Source organism: Notolabrus celidotus, chromosome 6, assembly GCF_009762535.1.
Source record: "Notolabrus celidotus isolate fNotCel1 chromosome 6, fNotCel1.pri, whole genome shotgun sequence".
In the NCBI taxonomy this organism is placed as follows: domain Eukaryota; kingdom Metazoa; phylum Chordata; class Actinopteri; order Labriformes; family Labridae; genus Notolabrus; species Notolabrus celidotus.
This window is the reverse complement of record NC_048277.1, coordinates 28,364,401-28,382,669: the sequence shown is the minus strand read 5'-3', so window position 1 is coordinate 28,382,669 and position 18,269 is coordinate 28,364,401. Positions and strand designations below refer to the sequence as shown.

The following is an 18,269-nucleotide window of genomic DNA, read 5'->3' as shown; positions in this document are numbered from 1 at the left end:
TATTCCTGTCTGTGGCCAAGGACAGCGTCCAGCTTAGCATACTACTTGCTAGTTTTTCTGTCGGAGCCTCTTTGGTTGTTGTGGTCTTTAAATTTGTATGTCTTGTTTGAGTTTCTACATCTTCTCCTGGCACTGCTTCACTGTGTGGTAGATACTCAGTGAAGGGAGCCTGCAAGAAATACTTTCAAAGATATGCCCAGTCAAATTGCGTTGCATCCTTGGTAGTATAAACACTTAATAAAGTCTGGACTTCATTGTCGGTCCATTTTTTGTTGTTTTCCTCCCTTTTAAATGATTTCACGAGCCTTTGCTGACTGTTATTAAGCTAACATTTACACTAGGATTTCTAAAAAGCAGTTGGTGGTACTGAATTGGCTCTTGGGTGCAACCAATGCACAGTTATGGACCAATCACCATGCACTTACATCACTCTAAGTCCCTCTTGTGCTGGGAGAGTACCTACTCTGAAGCAGGACCTTAAAAGGTTTCTTGAAACAGGCTTCTAGGAGCTAAAATAGTTCATTGTTCCTGGGATGGGTTCCTATAGTTCTTAGAACTATGAAAAAGTTCTAGTAGCCCAAAAAGACCCATTGTGTACTTCATCTTGCAGAGGACAGAAGCTCTGCTGATAAATTTGTCTCTAAGTCAACACTATGTAAATGATAAACAGTGAAGGGTAGGGCTGCAATGAGTGACTCCTGAATCTTCTCATCTGATGACTCAACAGATCGCCTCTTTAGGGGGCAGCCCCCAACACAGAACTGCATCTTCTGTTGGGTTTATTGCTAAGGCTCTGGTGAGACAAAATTGGCCAAAGACAAAGTTAGGTTTGAAGCTCTACACTTTGTCAACAGATGGGTTTTTGAGAGTAAGAGATATGGAAATGTTGCAAATCTTTCATCTCATGAAATGATGCATCTGTGATGAAAAGTAACTGACTCAAAGTCCCAGAGCTCTTTATTATGATACAGGTTTATAGCATTACCTTACTAATGTCGTATGTTTTGATGTGTCACTGTATCTCTTCTTCCTGTTTTCCTTACTTCTGATGATGAGGTGATTATTAGTGGTCTGACTCTGGACTTGTCGGTTGAATGAGTTTTGATTTGGAGAATTGTTGAAAATTGCATCACAAGTAAACGCAATGAAATCAGTTTATCTCCTATCCCTAAACACACTCCCCACATACACACCACACTCTCCAGTCGATAAAGGGAAGCCCCCCCTGTGGTGCCAGTGTACTGCCATGCTTGACTCCCCACTCTTATTATCATGATTGCCTGCAAAAGGTGGCGTGACGCTGAGTCCATTCACTCAGCCAGACGGCTTTATAAAGCGCCTGCCGATGGCTCCCAGTGGGGCCCTCATCAGCGGCGGAGAGCAATGAAGCTTCTCTGGACTTTACTCTCTGAAGTGACAATAGTTTTCTGCCGATAGAGGGAGAAAAGAGAGCAGGGAGGGAGGCTATGAAAAAAAAAAAAAACCCAAACAAGATGGCCGTCAAGCCAAAAGCATCTGTTGAATACCTCCTAGGGAGGTCATCCAGGAAGTAATGAGGTGAAACGCTGCAGCAGAGCAGTAGCTGTCAATCAGGTCGGACATTGTGGGGTTATAATGAGTGCCTGTTGTGAGAGGTAAGCACCAACATAACTAGGCATCTTGGGTAGATGGAGACAACCTTTAGCCTCCTCCTCCTCCTCCGCCGTCTGCCTCTCCTGTCCTCCTATTCTCCCTCATCCTTCATTCTTTTTCCTCCTCACTGGGAACCAGGCAAGTATTGCTACCCATGGTCCATTTCCTGTGCGTATTTCAACATCTGTCTTACACACGTCTCTTGCTTTGGCATTGGAACCTGCACTTTCCCCCCCGCTCCTCCTCCTCCTTTTCTACCTCTTCATCCTCCACCTCTACCTTCTCTCCATCTTCCGCCCCCTCCACCTCTGGTAGCCGTCACAGCTGCTGAACGATTTCCTCTCACTGGGAGGCTCCTCAGAGTCACTGTGGCAGTGTCAAACGAGGCTCCTATTTAAGCTCATTAAATGTTTCCAAGAGAATAGGAAATCAATGGTGCATACCGGTGCGCGAGAACTTTTCTCTTAATTTAATTTCCCCTCCCCCTTATCTGTTTGCATCTCTCTCTCTTTTCTTTCTCTCCTATCATTCTTGCTTGTTCTTTCCCGCCTGTCGGTCTCTGTAAAGTGGTGCTGCTGATGGGTAGCGGAGGGGAGGATTGGGCGGCGGGGGGTGGGTTAAAAACCGTCGCCTTCAGAAACCATTTCAGACTCGTATTTGTGACAGGCACCATGGTGAGAGGCTGTCCAGACTTTTCAGTGTTGTTTTGCACTCACTGCACGGAGGACAATTGACTTGAAAGTTTTGCCCACACTGACCTCAGCCCTGGAGTTTGAGCCTTTGTTTCAGGCCATGCTGTTACGGTAACAGGTTTCGACCAGATCAGAATGTTGCGGTGGAAACCTGTGGAGGAGTCCAGCGCAGTGAGGGTCTGAATTCAGATAAAAATACGCCCACATCATACTTCCTTCCTCCTGCCCTTTTTGGCTTGTAATAAAGGTCTTACAGTATTTGTCCATCTCTGTCTTCTGTGAGTTTTTGTTAGAATTATATGTGTGTGTGTGTGTGTGTGTGTGTGTGTGTGTGTGTGTGTGTGTGTGTGTGTGTGTGTGTGTGTGTGTGTGTGTGTGTGTGTGTGTGTGTGTGTGTGTGTGTGTGTGTGTGTGTGTGTGTGTTTAATGTGTGTGTGTGTGCATGTCTGGCAGGGCTCTGTGGTGTGTGAAACCATGCCTGGGGGCTGAGCCCACACCTTCTCTGGAGCTCCTGTAATTGCTCTTTTGGGGCCATGTCTCTGGCTCTGAGCCTGTCTCCATCACTCTCACTCTGTCTCTCTCTTTTTCTTGCTCTTTGGCCTCTTCCCTTCTTTTTTTTTTTTTTCGCCCTCGCTTCGACCCCCTCCTTTCCCAACTCCCTCTCCCCTCACTCCCTGCATGGCTCATTATGGCCGATCCCCACCTGCCCAATCTGGGAATTCTCTTCACACACACACATACACACACACACACACACACATGCATTCAGAGCCACTCAGCAGTTTTCAGAGCTGCCTGTCGCTCGAATAGCTTGTGTGCTATCTGCTATAAAACAGCCTTGCTAATACTGTTTGTCCAAGGAGTGGAAACAATAGTGTGGTGACACTTTCTTCTTCTTCTACTGGTGCAAACAGACAGTTCCTCCTCTCCGTTCCAGCTTTTAGAGCTTCCTTTTTCTAAAACCCGTGGCTTCTCAACCCTAGCTCCTACCTGTGTGAACACACTCTTCTTGGCCGCAGGCTCCCACATAGACCTGGTCTTTCCATTTCCATCCAAGCCCCCCACCCTCCCTCCAGCCTGTCAACGAGCAGCTCCACCATCCCTGTTTCCAGGCCATGGGGCTGCTTTTGAAGGATAATGGATTGTGGCCAGTTGCAGCTGCTCAGCAGCCGGGGCACTATCATAGGAGTTATCTTGGGGCCTGAGTGGCCTGTGATGAATGGCTCGGAGCTGTGTGTCTCCACCGATCAATAAGCCACTAGCACCCAGATGAGCTAGATGCCCCCTCGCTCTCACTCCCCCCTCCACTCCACACATATATCTCCCTCTCATAATCTCCCACTATGTTTGTGAACTTTTCCTTCCAATTCACAGCCTGAATTGGTCCATTGATCTTTTATCCTCGGCTTGTTTTAAATAAAGGCCTTGTATCTCCACCTCACCCAAGCATGCAAGGTTTCTGACAGCGGTTATTGCTACACTGCCGGCAAAGCACACAAACATTACTTCAGCCTGATCGAAGGCTCGTAATCGGAGAGGGAGAGCTGAGAGAATAAGCGAGAGAGAGAATATGAAGCTGCTTCCCCCCACCCTAGAGCGCACCACTGAGGCTTCCATCACAAGGCTGATGCAAGCAGAGGTCCCATGTGGGTATACACACTTGTAATGCAGACAAACACGCATACACCAAACAGTCTTGCTGTCAGGGCTCATTGAGCGCAACCTGTCCCAAAGCACCTCCAACAGCCCCACCCAGGCTGAATAGAAATGGGTTGTTGTCAGTTTCCTCTCTCCTTTGTCTCATTGTTGTGCACACACGTATGTGAGGTCTCTGCGGACCAGCAAAGCGTGCAAATTTGTATTACTCCTGCAGCACAACAGGTGTGCCATAGCTACTGTATGTGTTGGTTTTTGATCTGTTTTTTTTTCGCTCTGCAAGCCAGCGCTCTGTCGGCGAGGGATTTGCGATGAAAAGAGGCGGCTGGAAATCTCTTTCCCTCTCTCTCTTTCTTCCTCCCCTCTAGGGACCTTCAGTAGTCTGTGTCTTCCTCTCTTCCTCCTCATCTCTCACCTCTCCTCCCACTATGCTCCTCTCCTCTTCCCCTCTGGCTCTGATTTTTCCCTCTGATCTGCTGTTGTCTCTGTCACAAAGAGCAGATTCTCAGCCTGGTAATTGCATGTCTGCTGGCCACCACACCTGTTGCTGTCAATGCAGCGGTGTGGGACTGAGAGGGGAGCTGTGCCCTCTGGCCTCCGAGGCTCTCAAACCCCCTCTTTGCCACCTTTTGCTGGGGGTTTAAACCCACAGGGAAGTGGGAGTCTCATGCGGTGAACGTGCGTGTCTGGTATAGGGTGTTCTCACAGTCGATCGTGTATTGCTGTAACCTTGAGCATCACCTCTGGCGTAATGTGTCTGTGCAAATGCATCTGTGTCTTTTCTCAAACCTGGTGCTCCCTCTCTTTCTCTCACTCCTCTCTAATCCTCTCCTCCTCTGCCCCTCCCCTCTCTCTCCCCCCATCCAGAGCCCGGGCCCTTAATGAAGCTGGGGGTCAGCGGCAGTGTGCGGCTAATTGGCCAAGTTTGCCCGGGGCTTTGGCTGCCTGTGATTGAAGCGTCCAGCGAGGGCCCACTGTGCAGCCGCCGCTGCACCCTGCTCCGTTCCACTCCAACAGCCAAGACGCTCCCTGCACCTCTGTCTGCCTTTCCCTAGTGAGTAGCACCTCGGGTCATTCTATTTTCACGTAACTCTAAAGTAATATGAATGTTTCTTTTTCTGTTTTATTTTCATGCAACAGAGTCCTCAGGCTGTCTTCCTCTTTACTGGAATACTTCTCGTACATGTCACTCTATGTTTTTGAGATAAACATTTTATATTATGCTTTGTTTACCAAGAGCTGCTGACACTGATACCAGTATGATAACTGTAGCCTCAGAACATTATCATGTATGCCAACAAAAGCCTCTATCTGACACCATAACTAATTAACCCGCTGAGTGTTCTCAGCCAACACTCAAATCTACGTATCAGATTTGTAATGGTCAGGACAAATTAATATCAAAACATCTATCAGTACATTTTTCTGTCTCCTTGTTCTCTGTCCGCATTTTTTTTTTTAAATTGCTACACTTTCGTTCCCACACTCTGTCCCAGCATTTTCTCACTTTCCCACTTTCCTTGGCTTGTGCCACCCTCACACTCTTTCTCCTCACTTGCCACAGTGGGATTCGGGCAATTACTACGGTCCCCCATTGGCCGGCAGCCAGTAGAAGAAGAAGACTGAAAAAAAAAAAAGAAACAACTTCCAGCCCCTATTCTCTCACAATAGGCTCAACAGTCCCAGCCGTGGCCAAGCTGTATCACACTGCTCTGAGTTAACAGGAGGGGATGGAGGGGATGCTGCAGAGGGGGGGTGTGGTGGCTCTAATTAGTCCAGCCTCCACTTTCTACTCGTTAAGGCAGCCCTGACTCCCATTGTTTGGCTGTCAGTGTTAAAGCAGAGGTAGTGGGGCGATAGTGAGCTCGGGGGAGAGACGACGGAAAATATAGGGTGTGCAGAGCGGAGGGAGGAGGGGAGACTGTATCTGTAATGCCCTGCAGATAGTTGACCACTTCACCTGGGGGATACACGGGCACGGGTCAGCCCCCAAGTGTCACATTACACCGATGAAAACACTTTCTGTTACTGTGATCACAGGAGTGGAACATTGCTGGCTAGTAAATGGTCAACAGTGTGTGTTTGTGTGTCAGGAAACAATAGTCCAATTATAAGTCGAAGGCTTGGCCTACAAGTTAGGATAAGTTGTAATCTGTCAAAACTTTAGTGCACACCAATAGCTTCCTTTTCCTGTTTATTAAGGACTGCAAGTAATTAAATTTACCTCCATGCTCATTAAATAAAGCTCCCCAGCAATTAACTGCTGCAATAATAGTTTTATATAGATGGCTGTAAAAGCATCTTCTGTTCATAGAGTGGAGAAACTACAGATGATAAGCCTCACTCAGTCAATGAGGTTTTTAAAATTGTGTATTAAACCTTTTTTTTGATGGTTTGTTCCATTGAGATTAGAGAGCTTTGACAAAGAGGACCAAGAATGGCTGCAAACCTAAGCTGCAGCAACAAACAATTAAACTCATGCAGTAGGTTAAGTAAGGGATACTGTGTTGTAAATGTGTAGCAATGGCAATTAGAATCCCAACAAGGCGAACAGGACCCTGACGCAAAGCGGATGGGTCTTGTCACACCCTAAAGGGATTCTAATTTGCATTACCACCCATTCATTATACATCATCCCGCTCATTATCTGGCTTTCAATTTAAACGTAAACAAGCTGACACAAAATGTCCATCGAACAACATGAATAAAACAATGGAAAATATTAACATATAAGTGATAATGATTGACAGTTTTGGCTTCATCATGTCCTCCTCGACTTTCCCTCTGGTTTGCTGTAAAACCAAATCTGTCACAGAGCCTCAGGACTCGCTGGTCTCTTAGTGTGCTACACTTGTCCATCTGTTTAGGGGCTTAGTTTGACAGACAACTCCTTTTCTCACTCGTCATCTCCTTAATCAGCTGTTTGCTGAGGTCATAGCTCTCATGCTCAACTTTTCCATCACATTTCTTCCAGCGCTGCCAGCCTGCCAGTCTGCCCGCTGGTGTTAAAGATAAACAAAATATGGCTCCTTTTCTTGAAATGTAGGCTACCCCAGTTGTGAATTAATGGAACTGGGGTGGAGAGATGCTTTTCGCTCAAAGCGCCTCAACTACACTTGCAACCTAAAACACGACATGTTAAATATTCACGCTTCCTATTTTTGGAGTTTTGTTCACTGTTTTTATGCCTTTGTTGTTCTCCCAGTTCAGCTCACATCTTAGGAGATGGTGTAAATTTCATGGTAATGTCATGCTTTTTGGTCTCCTCAAGGATTAGGAGGTGTCAGTCATGTCTCCCATGAGGCTTTGCCTTGGTACAACCCCAGAGCAAAGAGGTACTGAGGGATGAATGAATTAGGGCGCACAGGAGCAAACAAATCTCTTGTTTTTTTCATGTCCTTTTTGCAGCAGTGAGAGTAAAGCCGATAGTTCTGTTTTCCCTCGCGCAACACTGACCTTTTTATCTCCTGTGTTACTTTTAGATGCTTTGAACGTTAACCAGTACTGTCAAGTTTACAGCTCCACACTCTTTTTCATGTGAGAGATATCTGTTTGGTCTACCTTTTTTAAAGGGGCTTCTTTGAAAGAGGAAGCAATAATAGGTAAACATGAGCATTTAATTTGTGGTGATAACTTTTTGAAATCGTTTTTCAAAGAGGAATCCCATAGGATAAATTGTTTTTATTGTATACGTACTGGCGTTTTCACTGACTGTGGCACTTGTGAAGTTGGTTCAGGTTATTAAGTGAAGAGAAAGCTGTCTCAACATCAAAAGTCCTTTAGATGATATTCAAGCTGAGTCACCATATTACTATGCATCCCCAGAGAAGAGAGGGAACCATTTATTTGTCCCATTAAATCAAGTAATGATACTCACTTTAATGCCAGGGATCTATAAAATTTGTCACAAGTGTTGGTGAAATGACAATCTGTCATCAGCCCATAGCTTCAGTAAGGTCAAAGTGAAAACGTAACAAATCATCCAGCTGTTTTTCTTCTCATAAACCACTGAGGATACCTCTGTTTGTTTCACTCTGTAGTGATGAATGGGTTATTCAACTTCAGGCTTTTGGAATTAATCATCAACAAAGCAAGGAGTTGCAGTGCAGCAAGGTTTTACACCTTCAGAGTTTGTTGAAAATACTCCCAGCTCCCTCTAAGCAGACCCATCTGATGATAAACTTAATCACCGCAGGCCAACACAGACAGGAGGACCCTCATCACCAGCCCCAGTTTGCTCCACTCATCGTACACAGCAAATGCCATGTCCTCATGGTACCAAAAATAATATAAAACACCTTGTTCCTGACTCATCACCCCTTCCTCTTCTCTTCTGAGCTCCCCCAGCTCCAACGCCGTACTCCAGCCCTCCAGTTTTCCATCGCCCCCTGTGAATATCCAAGCTGTTGAGGCTGACTGGGCTGAGCGTTTTCTTGCCAGGGCACAGTTGGAACAGATCCGGCCTCCGGGCCACATATTCCGCTCCTCTCCAGCCCCTGCAAACAAGGCCTGCCCAGCGCAACTGTCATCTAAATGCTAAGCCCCTTGGATCACGATGGTAGATTCCTTTTGTACATACTTAATCTCTTTTTTGAGACTGCTTGTCCTTTTGGAACGTGATAGCTTTACATGCTTTATAGCTTGCCGAGCCTGAGCCTCTGTTTGAGCTGGTTTGGGGATTCATTGAATTTGCACTGAATCACCAAAACAAAAAGAGTCTTTGTTAATCAACAAGGTGAACGTTTGTAGAAATCTGAATAGACGAGGCACATGTTTTCTGTTTGGTTCCCACTATTTGTGGATTATGGGCTTTTCTTTACTCAGAGGCACACTTTTTGAAGCAACTAAAGAGTGGAAATGGTTATGGCTCAGATGATGGTATAGGACCTGTCTGCTGAGTTAATCGCCCATCTGCACCCTTGAGGGCTGAGAAATGTGGCCGACAGGCTTTATGGGAACATAAGCTAAACAGGCAGGGCTGCTTTAAGTGGAGGCACGTTAAGAGACAGACTCCAGACGAGCCTCTTAAACAGTTTCATATCAAATCCACAGACATACAAATCTCCACAATGATCTGCCAAGTTTCTGCAGAATTCACTGGAGCAGGAATAGCAGAATTTCACACCCCCGCCCCAAGCTCCCCACTCGCCCCCGCTTCAGCCATCACTGGACGACGCTTGGCAGCAGAGGGTGATGGGAAACATCTGCGAATGTCAGTGTGTGTGGATGGTTGAAAACGCTTGCCAGATAAAGAATTGTATTTTTTTTATTATTTATGGTGGCATCATGGCAGCAGACAAGTCAATTATTGTATCATAGAACTCACAGTGGGATGTATGAAATATGGATGTAGATACAACATGCAAACTGTTTTAGCAGTAACGGGCTCCAGGGCTGATGTTTTCGAATCAAGTCTGCAGCTATGTGGCAGATAAACAAGCAGGAGCGAGTAGGAAAAGAGGGATGATAATGCACTTCCTTTGCAGCTTTATTACTTCCTGTGGCTGGCAAGGAGGAAGAAAAGGCAGCCCCCTGTTCGATTCCTGCTCTTATTTTTATTCACTTTTCTGTGCAGTAACAGTTTTGTGTTTGCATGCTGACTAGTATGCTGTCAGGACAAAAATTAGGAGATGATTCAGCAGGTCCTGTGGATGCCCCCTTTGCAGCTGCCAAACATGTGACGGTTCAGAGTCACTGAAGTCTCTTTTATTTGGCTATGCTGAGCATTATAAATAATGAAATGGAGCCAGTAATTGGTGGTTCTTGGTAATTAGGACCAAGCTGTCAGCTACCGAAGTTGCAGTCTGATTGCACTGCAATGAGGGCAGTAATTACTATTATCTATGGGGGTTGTTGACACAACAATAATCCCATTCTTAACCAGGATAACGGGGCTTATGTTTACTGTCCCAATTTCAAGAGGTTCAGCAAAAATAATGTCACCAACATGAATCACTAAGTATGCTTGTTAATGCCAATCAAGCAGACAATATTGAATCCTTACTGTAAACAGACTGGGGATCCCTCTCTGCTAAGTCTCTAAGTGGAGAGCTTGTCCACATGTTTATTAGTCAAACATTTTGACTTTCCCCCTACCGGTGTGATGCTGTACCATAAACAGCATTATCAACCATCTCAGCAGGTTTTCTAATACCGTAGTAATCCTGTCATTTCAGCTACAGATACTACCAGGGTGATTCTGGACCTGGAGCGTATCTACCCGCCTGTCTCTGCTCCTCTGTGTGAGAGATTGGATTCCCCCAACTCCCCTCCTGCTCCATTTTGCCACACACACATGCACACATGTTCGTGCCCATGTGTTCGCTCATCTCCCGTCAAATCCCCGTAGGGTAAAAAGAGCTGGTCAGACCCGCTGATATATAGGATAGAGGACAATGGCGTGCCACATACACCATGTGTGTAGGTGATGATTCCTGGTCGCAGATAATAACTTGCACTTGCTGAAGTGAATTTCTGCTCATCTGGCTCGAGACTTACAAGCACAGCATTTGTCCCCGAGAGATGAGGAGAGTGAATAGCCTCAAAAGCAGAGTACCCAGGTGACATTTTCTCTTCCTGCCATCATGCAAAGTAATGAACCTGCCAGAGCCTCACATGACTTTATGCAAGAAAGTGTGGAGTGTGATTACTGGATGAGTGGAAAGGGGGCAGCTTGGGGACGTGAGGGTGAGTAAAGGGGAGAGGAGTTGCTTTCCACCTATACAGAAGCACAAAAACGCAAATTGCATCGAGTCTGAATTAAACATGTGGCAGCTCGCTGCTTGAGGCGTGATGGACATTTAAACATATTGCAGGGAGGAGAAAATGTCTTTTTCAGTATGTTATTTATGGTGAAGATATTGTATTCATTTGATTATAATAAAACATCCATTACACCCTGAGTGAATGGCATTGGTAGGTGAGGCCAGCAGAGTGCAGCTCAATGCAATAACAACTGTGCGTCTGCTCTAAATGAGCCAAGGAAAAGAGCGGGTTCCTGTAGATATTAGTTTCCTTTGTAGGGTGCTCAGATCTGGTGATATGCTTTGTGAGGAGTAATAAAGAAATATATCTGTTTTTATTGTGCCTTGGCGACAGAGTTATGTTTAGAGCTAGTATAAAGAGCTGGAACACGGCGTAAAATGATATTATGGCCCATTAGGTGGGGGCCCGAGCTAAGCGTCGCTAGCGGTAACCGAGGACTGGGGGTAATGGGGCCGCGGCGTATTGTCTGTGATCTGCTCTTTCACTTCTCGCTGATTGAATCGTCTACATCAGCGGCACTCCATCTCCAGGGGAACCGGAGTAGACGAGGTGATTTTGGCTGAAGACATCACTCTGTCAAACCTGGGAGATAAGAGAATAGGGTGGGGGAATTGGAGGTGGGAGGCGTCCCAAAATGTAAAGGAAAGGAGACGTTCTGGAGTTATAGCAAGGACTTATCCCAAGGTGTGCGGTTGTTTCATTTCCAAATAGAAATCATCTTGTTCTTTATAGCTGTGCATGGGATCTCTTGCAGCAAAACAACAATAAATATGCTTTACTCCTGTTGGATATCTGAGTGTGAATAGAAGGAAATCTCTGTTCTCCAGCTCTCCTCTCATGTGGGTTAGGAGTGCTTTTACTGCGGTACAGCTTTAACCAATGCTCTTAAGGTTCAGAGTCCCCTGACCTTGTGTCTCTGTCTCTCTGGTTCAGATCTCTGCAGAGCTGACCCTTTACTTTTGGGGCTTTCCCCAGTAGGGAGGGGGGTTTAGGATCAGACTGAGGTGCTGTCCTCTCTTGCAGAACCTCTAACAAGCCCTTCCCTGAAGACCAACTGCTCCACATACTGTAAGAGGAAGGGTTCGGCTCAGGATGAGAAGCAATAAATTAGCATACCTGGCTACTCGGGAGTCTCCTACTTGAGGATCATTTGCACTCAAGTCTGACTGTAAACCCAGCTTCACCTCGTCTGCTTGTCAACCCACACCCTTCTATGTGCATGTCGAATAGACGAGACATTGTGTAGAGCGGTTATAGTTTATCTGCTCTCCTGCACAGCCAGCATGGGGGCTCGGGGAGTAATCTGAACCAAGCAGGCAAAGAATTCCAGGCATCCTGAATGGAACCAGATGTGTGTTTTTGTTCACTTCTGTCTCATGCGGGCTCTCTGTGATTTTTGTACTTGCACATATGGAACAGAGACCTAGCTTCTGGGTGACAGACAGACACACAAACACGCACACACAATCACAAGAAGTCTGGCTTTCATAACAGGACTAGATGATATGATAAGAAACAGGACTAGCCAGAAATGGCCACTGCAGGCTTGTTTATGTTAGCGCTCTGGCCAGACTACACCTCCTCCCTCCTCTACACAGATTGTCACTCAGATTGTGTTGCTTATACAAGTTTGTAGGTCTGAATAAGCAGCCCACAGATCTCCTTCAGCACCTTTTGAATGTTTTGTCTTAGACTTAATGCTTAATGTTTGTGTTTGATTCAGTACTACTGCTTTAATACAGATACCTATAAAGCAGCTGAAATTACCACTGTGAATGCCTTATGGCTTTAACTGTAAACTACTGTATTGGCCCTAATGTGAGACAACCCTGATTACAAGACGACCCCCACCCCGCCCCTCTAAAACGACTTTTAGGAGACCGAATCATGTTTTGATCATGAAAACAATTTTAATAGGCGATCATGCTGAATCAAACACATTCAACTTTAAAATCATTGTCACATTTAAATGGAATAAAATGTAAGCACATGTGTGAATGAAGCACTTATGTTATCAGTATTTCAATACCATTAGATATAGATTAACCTGCAGGCATATTTCAATCAATTTTTCAGTAACATACTCTCATGCACAATGATCTTTTGGGGCTCGCTACCTTCAGACATTACACTCTGGGACATATTTCTTAGCAGCTTTAGAGTTTTCTAATGTTTTTTGTTGCAGACATTTTCTTGGACAAGGCATCACAACCCTGTCTGACTTATTATTGGTTAACTTGTCTTACCTTTCAGCAACTTTGGTCACCGTGTCTCTCCATCTTTCCTCCCCCTGGCACTGTAGCAGTGAGTAACAGCTGGCCTCAATAATAAGGGGTACACTTTCTTTACAGATAAGTGCTGCTGTCCACTTTTGTGATGCATATTGACAATTACTAATACATTCTGTATATAAAAGATTCAACTTTTTGTAGGAGTATTTAGGGGAAAAAAGTCTTATGTTCGGGACAATAAGGTACATTCTAGAGAGTGTAACGTCAGTTAAAACTAGCTAATGTATACTGTGGAACATTCTGTAATAAAGCTGTAAAATGACAATGTGCACAGTATACAAAGCTTGCCTATTGGGGGTAGTATAGTGTTGCAATGAAAGGTTAGTGGTAAAAGCCTGCAATGGTTAAATAATTAATAACTAGCATATGTGACTGTTCTTAAATTTCAGGAATTGGAATTAATATTTGATCAGAAAAATTGGCACGTGAACATCTATAAAACAATCAACCATCTTTGGAGCATGAGTTAATAAAAGTGAATTGAAACCTCGGAGGAGGGATAGCAAATGTGTGCACCAGAAAGTATTACCACCAACGCAACAACAAGTATCGAAACAGTTCAGTTATAGACCACCACAAAACATTGAAGCTGTGGAATAACTGCGTTGGAGGGTATATTTAGAATCATCTATATTCCCAGAAATTAACAGGGTGACATGTTGATATGCCCCTCCACAGGGCGTCCATGCACCCAATAGGATTCCTGGAACCAGAACCCCTTCATCTATTATTGATATTATTAATTATACTTCTGTTTCCTTCCCCATAATATGTCAATACGTCTGCCAAGAAAGGTCTATTGTTTGGGACGTAGAATAACAGAAACCGGGGATGTATTTACATGCCTGAATGCTCTGCTTGTTCTACGTTATGTTGGTTTTTCTTCAAACGTTGACATCTTCAATTTGGAAACTCTGTGAAAATAAAAGTGTAAGAAAATGGTTAACATTACCAGCAGGTTTCTGGCATTACACCCACATTGCGTAAGTTTTGACCCCAGGGCCGTGGCTAAAGCACTTAGATGGTTCCGCCAACAACACACAAAGGCTTCTCAAATCTATTCGTCGTCCAAAGACTTGTTTCTCCTTCTTCTTGGCTCCACTATACCATCAAAGGAAGTGGTGTTCATTGGCCAGGGTTTTGCTGGCAGGAATGTGTGACTAAGTGTGTGTGTGCTTGTTGCCTGAACATGTAGACCCCGTATCAGCCATCACCACAGGAAATGACCAGCCGTTTGCTTTGAAGTCCCAGCAGAGGTTTTCATTATTCCTACTATCTCCGGAGACACAAGGCGGCAGAACCTCTGCTGCTCCCCCCCTCACATTGCTGATGCTTTGCACTCACCCTGTGCTGCTCCCTTCTCAGAGCTTTGCCACCAAACGACTGTTAGAATGCAGAACAAGCGACTATTAGCATAGAGTACCGGAGCGCTGGCTGCCACAGGGCACAAACCCCACCACTACACCCTCATTTCTACACAGCACACTTGCCTGAAAAGGCTGAGAGGGCACGTGTAATTGCATTTTCTTTTCCCCGTGCAGAAACTTAAATGCAAGATACGGGGAATTCTAAGATTCACCGACCCTGGCCCATCCTTCCAGTTCTCTTTTCTCAGTTATTCCCACTTGCCTTACCGCTCATCTCCACCCTCTTTATAACTCCACTACCTCTCCTTATGCTCCTAGCATATCCAAATGTGTGGCGTGCGGAGATGAAATTAATTGGATCAAAGTGTAGAAGTGTGCAGCTCCTCATGGCGTACAGCTGTTAAAGGTAGGATTGGCTCAAGCTTGCCAAAACTTGCTGCAAGACTGCCAGTCTGTGCTTCACTGCCTACACACAGTTTTGCTCGGAATCAAATCTTTCCTCACACAGTATGGGATACTACTCTGCCACACATACGTACAAACAACTGTCTTCTCCCCAGAGGTTCATACAATATACATGTACAACTTCCTGTGCAGAGAGGCAGATGTGCTGTTTATCTGCCAGCAGGGCACATGCCAAACAGCATGCCTGAGTTGGGCGTGGTTGAAATCTGGGTTAGGAAATCCCTTGTTGAGGTTAATACAAGCTGTAATGCTAATGAGGCTTTTGCTCCAAGTTAAAATGCTAACCCACATGTTCTAATGGAGCATCACAGTATACAGTTACAAAATCCTAATGATTAAAAGTCTTGTCTACTAGCATTCGGACAATTTGGTTCATGAATAAGTCAATGAAGGATTGCAGGGTCTTAAATAAAGGTTAGTTTACTCTTGCTTGAAGCTTACATGTGTATCAAACAATGCTGGGCTCTAGGGTTGTCATGATGCTATAATTTAGATTTATGAATTTTGATAGGATCACAGAAATAATCAAACCATATGGATTAGGGATGAGTCATGATTGTCAAATATTTGAAACGTTTTTAATTTATAAAAAACGAGTAGTTCATGGGAATGTTATCTCACCTTATTATTCCATCCTTTAGTTATTTTTACCAGACCTAGCTTTGAGGCAGAACAACTGGCACACAGTGGCTGTATCCCATCTGAAAGCTGTTTTTTCTCTGCCAAATCGATAACAAAAGAAGAAGGAAGCATTAATGCCAGATACCGGTAAAACAGGTGTGGTTATGTGAGACCTGGAACTAGAGACAACAGCAGGGACTTTGTCAGCTGTGAAAAAGTTCAGTGAGGAACTTCCTGAAAAATAAACACGATTGAGGTCAACTGAAAACTTTGCCTGGACACATTAGCACTATGAGTGTACAAGTATTACACAGAGAGAGCGAGGCACCCAGCAGAAGGAGAGGGGGGGCCTCTTTTCATTTTATCATCAAGTACTTCCCAGTGGCTACCAATTAGGATTTTGGCTTGAAATGCCCATCCCTAATATCGATACCTGTTTTGATACCACAGCAAAAAAAAAAAAACTACTGTGCACCAAAAATTGTTAGTTTTGTTCATTTTGATTTTTAAACCTGCACACAGTGCTGGTTAAGAAAACGTCACTGAACACAGACCCACATTTGACACACTGGTATCAAAGTATCACACATTTTGATTACCTCACTAGACTCAATGACTTGAAAAACTTTGACATAAGCCCTTTTTCGTTTACAATAATGTTTCAGTTGGAAGGGACAGATGGCTTTCTACAAATAAGTCTGGTTCTGCTTGAGGTTTCTACCTGTTAATAGGATGATTTGCACTCATTGATTACATATAATCTTTTACAAATGTTGCAGTTCTTCTTTTATCTTAACTTTTTTGGACATTCTTGTAAAGGCAGATGGCTTTCCAACAATGATTCTGGTTCTGCTCAGGGTTTCTACCTGTATTTGTTGTCACAGCTGCCAAGTGCATACTCGTTGTTGATTAATACAGACCCTCTGTGAATTAATCACAGAGCATATAGTCTAAGCATACTTCACTTGGAGAGTCATGTATAACCTTTGTTGCAGAGTTATGTAGACAAAGATTGATTCATCAGTCTTTATTGTTGACACAGCAGTAGAATAGGGGTGCTCTGGTTAACAGTTTTAAAGCTTTGATCTCACATTGTGGTCTAGGGGGGGATCTTAGTAACATTTGCATTGTTTCTGTCGTCTCTCTACTCTCTGCCATCAGCGTCAGCATAAAACATTTCTGATTGACGTAAGCATAGATCTGATCAAATAATAAAAAGAAAGGACAAAAGCATACAGTGCCAATTTTCAGTGTTGAACACTTTCAGTAATCAATGTCATGGACACATTTTGTTCAGGACTCCAAAAGCATTTAGGTTCAATACCTAGCGCTGCTCCATCCAGCTCTTCCATTATCTGTGTGAAGCCTGTCTCGTGGTGTTACAAATGCTTCGGCTGCTCAGAGGTTGCTATTTGTTTCCACCCTCGCTGTCTGATCAGTGCAGTGTGTCTGTGGCTTTCTGACTTCTCTGTTTGGCCTTCTCCCTCTGTCCTGCTGGCTGGCTCTGTCTGATTTATGACAGTCTGGGGCTAATGGTACAGAACCAGGATTTGTGTCTGTGGTGTTGTGACTGGATCGGTGCCGGCTCATTGGCCCCCTCACTTCTCTTTCTCTGTCTCTCTCACTCTCTCGCTCTCGCTCTCGCTCCCTCTGGATGAGGTGAGCGTCAAAGTGAGATGGCCGGTGAGCGAGTCGGCAGCTGATCAGCATCCCCAACACTCGGACTCATTCATCTTCACCCCCTCCCTCCCCCGCAGACTCTTCTTTCCGCCAGAGGGACTAGGCTGCAGGCTAAAGGGGGAGCCAGCTCACCTTCAGACAAGGCCACCAGACCTTGCCTCACCTTTCATCCTTATGCATCCCTCATACTTCCCTGGCCTCTTCCTCCCTCAGACACACCCACACACAGACACACACTCAGACTAGCATATTCCCATTTCCCTCTCACTCTATGCCCCTCTGTGTCATCACAGAAGACTGGGGCCAGGCTGCAAGGCAGGCAGGGGGCCTCGTATGTGGAACCGTGTTAATTAGCACAGGAATCTGGAGCTAAAGCCACATTATCTACTTCCTAAACCCCCCCCCCCCCTCTCAACTCCCCCTCTCACTTCTTCTCCCTCTTTCCTTCTCTTAATGTCTCTGGAGGTTGCTTCCATCACGCTGCTTGCGTCGCCAGGTTTGTGAAGGATGTCGCTGCCAGCTGTCTTTTTCATGGACGGCTGCCAACCTCTCCCTGTATCTTCCGTCCGTTGTCATTTCCTCATTTATTCCCATCTCTCTCTCTCTCTCTTTTTGCCCACCTCCCACTGTTTATCTGTTAATGAACTCTGTGTCTTGAGCCTGTTTCTGTTTTCCAGCCTTGTCTCGGGGTGTTTTTTTGCATCGAGGCAAGGACAGAGTATTATGGCGCTCTCGTTGGCTCATTGGCGCAGAGGTAGCAAGGTCGGGCAGGGCAGAAAGCGCCCAGGTTGAGATGACAGTCTGTGTCTGCCGCGTCGTGCCAGCTCTGCAATCTGTGAGCAGTGTGTTAAGCACAAAACAGGCACTCTATTTCCCCCTCGGCCTGGCAGCGTATGCCTCCGACAGTGGCCCGATAAAGGTCAGAGGAGCATGGACGGACAAAGAGAGCTTTATGTCCAATCTGAACAATTAGAATCACAATCGATTGGCAGATTCTCTTCCACCTTCCTGTCTTTCTGCAAGACCAAGCAACGTATCTTTGTGGGAGAAGCAGTACCGCCATGGCGCCTTCACCCCTGATTGAGCTTGGTACACTGTGG

The 18,269-nt window shown here is 45.2% G+C and overlaps 1 protein-coding gene across 1 annotated transcript in view; it reads left to right on the top strand.

The window, feature by feature from the left end:
• The window catches only part of plxnb2b (plexin b2b), a 151,566-nt gene that overhangs the window by 24,703 nt on the left and 108,594 nt on the right, over positions 1 to 18,269 (top strand). The window contains exon 2 of the mRNA XM_034685655.1: positions 4,848 to 5,034. The gene's annotated coding sequence lies outside the window, so the exon portion shown is untranslated. The remainder of the gene's footprint in view (positions 1 to 4,847; positions 5,035 to 18,269) is intronic.